We start from the raw sequence: 6,211 nt of genomic DNA, 5'->3' as shown, positions 1-6,211 counted from the left end.
CCGCGCCTGTGCCTGAATCATGTTCCTCTTCTAAGGCAGGGACAGGAGGCAGGCTGGGTTTCCAGAGCCCAGGCCAAATCCCACAGCAACTTTCTGCTTTTATGGTAGGCTAAACCAACGTCCTGGACCCGAACGGCGTAAGATTTAGAAGACTGTACTTTACAGTTACTGTGAGCCAGAAACTGTCTTTTGTGGTAAGAAATCCCTTATCTGCAAAGATGAGTTAATCAGTGGATAGTTTTGCTTTGTTAGGAAGGCACAGAGCCTTGCATCACTGCCCACAGACAGGGATCTCCCTTTCTGTCTTTGACAGTCCTCGAGGTTTTAGCTGGTTGACTCATAGAGTTGACATTAGCTATCAGAGCTAGCACTTTAACTCCATGTCTCTCATTTCTCTCAGGTAAAGATCTTGCAGCACTGAATTCTAAATCAAATCTTAATCAAAACCTCCCAACACGAGAACTGAAAATAAATGTTTCTTCAAAAACAATCTCAAGAGACTCAGCAATTTCACTTAAATGATTTTTCTATTTTGCTATAGATTTTCATTAAAACTAGCTTTGTTAATAAAGTGCCCTTTGGTCAGCATTTCACTACTGCTCTCAGACTTAATACATTACTTGAACACAGACATTAAAAGCGTAGTAACAACATACACATAAAAATAAGCTTGTGAAGGACTGTGTCACAATAATCATTATTTTCACAAGCTCCACCTCTCAGCATCATCCCTGGCTGCATTTTATTTAGCTGGTAAAGTTCTTTGTACCAATACCAGCCTGTTTTGTTTATCCTTAAATGTAATTCTGCACAGACCACAATATTTTTATTAGCAAATAAGAATCAGTGTGTGACAGGGCACCAGAACAGGAATCAGGAGACTGTCATACTTCCCCCAAACTTGCACGTGGTCTGCAAATTCTTCCAATTGTCCTTACCTCCATTTCTTTTTCAGCCCTTCTCTAAATAGGATCATGCTCTTTGGGACAAAAAATATCTCTATTGTCCCCATGTATGTGTTGGTACTATTCCCATCTTGCTGGAGCCCTAATCTTGACAGGGGCCTCTCTAGATTTGGTACAATGCAAGAGGTTCCAATTAAAAATAATTGATCATTAAGAGGCAGAGAATGGTAAAGAGTGATCTGGTGCTTTACTTCCCATGGGGAAATAGTTAAACACTAGTGGCAAAGTAGAGACATGTGTGATGACACTGAATCTTCCGAAAGAAATGAAAGTGGGAAGTGTCACTCATCACCTTCTGGGCTTTTGCCTAACATGCGTAAGGAATGTTTGCTTCTCTATGGACTCTTCAGATTATGGGATCTACTGTCACATGCCCTCTTCTGCCTGTCTTTTTTTGGTTGTTGTACAAAGTGTTGCCTTGTGGGATCTGTATGATAGCGCATACTGTAAAATAACTCCAGCTGAGTGGATCAGGGCTGGCCAGTTGGATTGTTAGTTGGCTGACTATTCCCTAAAAATGAAAACCAGACACTGAGGCAACTATCTTGTTCATAAAAGGAAAATATTTATCTGCAATGAAAAACCCAACCACGCCTGAAACAAAATAACTAGCTGGATTTTTCATTAAATGATCACTAGTGAAGTGATTAAATAATTGAACAGCAGAGCAAGGATAAAGCCCACTACCCCAGACACCTCCAAAATATGGATTTGAATTACGTAAAACAGTTTTCCAGTTCACTCTGAACTGCTTCAATTAAAGAAGAAAACAAAGGGGGAAATGTCTGAAAGTTTTCTTTAAATGCTTCTTAAATGAAGCAACTCCAAGTTTGAATTTGAAAAGCACCCGAAATGAGTGAAAAACATTAAGCAATGTTATAAGGTTCAGCTGGAATTAAGGGGAAGACTAAGGGATGGACCAAGGCTAAGACAGGCAGGTAGCTTGGCTTTGAAACCACAGGGGATTTAAGAGAGACATGGGAGTCAGTTTTGCCTACAGAATCACAGAATGGTAGGGGTTGGAAGGGATCATCTAGTCCCACACCCTGCTAGAGAAGGTTTGCTGTATGACATACAGATGGTATCTATATGTAAATGGGAAATTGGCATTTCTTTTTGCCCCTGTCTGTTAATCATCGTGGCTTGGCTTCGCGAACGAAGATCTGGGAAGGGCTCTTCCCACGCTCACTGCAAGCAATGAGCACACACCCTTCGGGCCTGCGCAGTGGATTTTTTAGGTGAGGCGCAGCATGCGCGGAACTGGCTCCACCCTTTACACCTGAGGTTCATCTGCCAGGGCCCAGCGAGCTTGGACAGTGACAGCAAAGTCCTCGGGTCGTAGGTTTGGTTTGAGGATCCTTCTCTTAGATGATGGATGAGCCTTACAGGGCTAAACGAGCTCCATCTGCCCGGGTTTGGAGTCGGAGTTGTCCTTCTCCTAGGATGGCTGCCCGAAGGCTAGTGAGCCCATCCTGCCTGTGGACACACTTTGTCTGACCCTTCAGCTGAGACCTGTCTGGCTTGGGAGACCCCACCGGAGGCACATGCCACCACCAGCACAGCTCTCAACCTCACAAGGGCACACAAGCTCCTTCTCCATGGCGAGGGGGTGCCCATGAAAGAGTCGCTGCTCTACCTCCGGACATCACAGACCTGGCCTGTCTGTTAATAACTCACACAGAAAACCCCATTGTATTTGTGAGCTATAGTTAAACACATGCTAACCTCTCCATTTCAAATGCATGTTTAACTATGGCTCACAAACATGACTTTAAAGGGATTAAACCGTATCAAAAGTCTCTCATAGCTTGTTAGCAAAGGGTTTCCCAGTAGAGAAAGAACAGAACAAGCCAGGAGCACCAGCTACCAAGAAGTGTCTTTTCCAAATCTGAGCCATTTTCCCCACTGACTGGGGATGATGTTGACAGTGGGGACACAGATGAGTCTTAGAATCCTATTTACCTGCTCTCGGATCTCTTCTGACACACCTCCCACCCAGTACACAATATCACAGAAGAGACCATGTAGAACATCCTAAGGAACCTTCGAAGTCACTGGGAAATGTTCCCCATATTACTATGGTTCCTGTATGTAACAGCCATTTTAGGCATTTAAAAACCCCACACAGGTTGCCCTGTGTCACTGAGAAAGTCTAACCCAGTTCACCTGCACCATGTAGACCTGCAGGAGCAGCAAATGGAACGTTTTGTTTAATGACATTAGAAGTGGCATATAGAGAAAAGTGTTTGTGGAGAGCAGAGAAAGAGGAGAGCAATAAAAACAATTGAGACTTGAGACACAAGAAGTAGATGGGCACAACAACAGCTACATGTACATTCGCTTTTCTTGGGCTTCAAGCTGGCCAGAAAGAAAACAACTTGGGTGCAAAGCCATGCTTCTGTACCTGCTTAGTTCAGCACTCATGCTAACTGGCCCTGCTTGCTGGCTAGTGCGATGGGCTTGCAGACTGGTCTGGCTAGTAGCCAGCCATCTCAGAGCCCATGGTGAACTTGTGACTGCCTGTCCCTGTCCAGGCAGGTGTTACTCTCGGAGTCCCTACCTGCCTTTTTAACAGGGCATACATAGCAAAGTACTGCCTCTGTCACCCATTAAGTGTGGTGAAGTGCCCAGGCAGCAGAGCACTTAGTCATACATAGCGGTAGTAGCTTCTCCAGGGCAAACTAATTGCTGACTGTAAATTGCTGTGATCAACATGTATGCTCATCAAATGATATTCTGCCAGTAAATTTTCAAAGGTAAGGAGTTTGCTGACTAAGAAATTCATGCAGGTTGCCTGGAGCATGGAGTGCCTTTCTAGAATGTTGGTCCTAGCTATTCCCCTGGAAACCAGTACGTAAAGAGTTAAGGTACGAGCAAACACAGCCTTAACTGTGCTCTTTGAGCAATGCCCCAATAAGGCCATTACACACAGAGCCTGTGCTATCTCAAAGGCAGAGTGCAAACATTTGGGGAATAGGGCACATGACCACAGGACAGACCTTTTTGCAAGGGAAAACTGGTTGGTACCAAAGCCACAGGAACTGAGGGCAGGGGGAGTGCCGACACCAGCCTACCTGGGAGACAGCTGGTCTTCCTCAGGACTAACATCTACTCACTTTACAACCCCTGTCCTTGCAGACTGCCACAGGACTACTTGGTCCAGCCTCCAGCACTGAGCCCACAGACCATCCAGCCAGCACCCTCATGCACTTCTGCTAATTCCTCTGGGGAGGAAGCTCTGGGCACTCTTATTACCACGATTTACAAAGTCAACACCAAAAGGAGACACACTACTGAACCACCACCTGAACAGAGACAGTGAAAGAGACAAGCCACCTTACAGAGGGACAAGGCTTTCCTCATGTCAAAGTCCAGCAGTTTTCTTGTGTCACAGCTACAAAGCAGCCAAGTGCTCCAGCTCTACCAAGGAGGCAGCTCCCACCTGTGTCATGCCGGCAGTACAGTCAGCCACAGCCGGGGCATGGGGAAGGTTATTCAGGCCCTGCTTTTCAAAAGGCTAACGGCTTACCACATTTGCCAAAATGGAAAAGTGTAAGTTGCTAACAGACAACTTTGCTGCTGTGTCAGTTGAGGCCCTTTTTTTGGCAAGGGGTAGGATGACAGAGAGAGTGACATCTCTGCTACTGCACAAAAACTGCTCTGAAGTGCGTGGCCATAGACGCTCTTTAAGATGGCAGGGGTATACTCAGAAGAGTTGCACTGTCCCTCTTCTCTATTTATTTCTCATTCTCTGCTCCCTAGGAAACTGAGAATCACATTAGCATCTCCCTCTTTTTTGTCCTACTTTGAATGCTAAGTAGCTAGCACCCATTATTCTGTGACAATGTCCCATCTTACTGACATATCTTGAATATGTACATTTTTATACTGCTTTAATAGTGCTATTTTAAACTTTAAAGCCTGTCACTTGTCCTCCTGAAAGTCAGATGGAAAATAATGCTATTCTCATATTTTTTTTGTCTTTACATCCAAAGCAGCAGTCCCTAGAGCAAGCCTCTGTCCTCCTGTTGGTAAGAATTTCTCTGGCCAGTTTGCACAGCACCATCCTGTGACTACAACTGAAGGGCAAATCCTAGTACTACAATTACAGCACATCTGCAGCATGTGAGGGCTTGTTCTGTAATCACTTACAACCCCTCGATTTTGAGTGTTGCCTGAGCAATGAATCAAATGAGAAATAAATACAGAAATCAAAGACTACAAAGCTAAACACTGTATTTGTGGCTGTTCCCACCTCTGTATGGACACAGCTATGTACTACTAGTGGTACACAAGTACAGGATCTGGAGGTAGACAACAAAACTGCATGTTGAATCCAAACCTCCTGCAGTGCCAGAAGCCCAGAGTCCAGTCCGAATACAGGCACATTCCTGAAGTTTGGATTTTCCCAAAATATCCTAGAAGGAAGAGACTTTCCATTACCAACTACGAAGAGCTAAAGTGCAGAAATTGTCCTATTGCAAGCTGACAACAGCATCATCATGTGTCTCAGAAAAACTTTACTGGCTCAGGGGTGAGGTTGCAGGGCTGCAGATGGTACACTTAGACCTGAACACTCTTAAGCCTCGATCCCAAGCCCTGGTTGCAAAAATCAGCCAATTAGCTCAGAAAATCAGGCTCAGGCCTGTTCTGCTTGACAAAGAAATGCCCTATGGTAGAGCTGGCTAGTGATAACCAACATAACCTGGTGCAAGGGAAAAAAGTAGTGAAGACTGCACAGTGTTGAGTCCTAGAGTTGTCTTGTGCTCTTCTTAGTGATAACCACTCCATATGTCACCAGCAAATTATGAATTAACCAAGAGGGTGGACTGAAAAGCGTAGATCTTATTGTCTCATCCTGTAGATAAAAAAATCCTCCTAGATTGAGGTGTAAATTTGCTATACTGTCTGTCTCTAGGGTTAAAAATCTCCCTGGCAGTAAGCACTCTGGTAAACACTCCCACTTTATCTGCAGAGAGTGAGAATGGCAGCAGTACTGGAAACAGACAAAAATAGAAACTGTTAAAAAAATAATAATAATTTTAAAAACATTCAGCATATACTGAGTATAGCAGTGATTTCTGGCAAGAATTAATTAAACCAGATGAAACACTTCTGATACGATTTGTGCTATCAGATAATTTAATTTGTTCTGGCTTTGAATTCATTGTAACAAGCTTCTGTGAGAGTGAGAAAGAAATAATTGTTTATTCAAATGGCAATAATTTGGGTTTCTTTAATTGATT

The sequence above is a fragment of the Buceros rhinoceros genome, unplaced genomic scaffold, assembly GCF_000710305.1.
Source record: "Buceros rhinoceros silvestris isolate BGI_N320 unplaced genomic scaffold, ASM71030v1 scaffold11725, whole genome shotgun sequence".
NCBI classification, from domain to species: Eukaryota; Metazoa; Chordata; class Aves; order Bucerotiformes; family Bucerotidae; genus Buceros; species Buceros rhinoceros.
The sequence above is the reverse complement of the archived record's forward strand: the minus strand, read 5'-3'. Positions refer to the sequence as shown.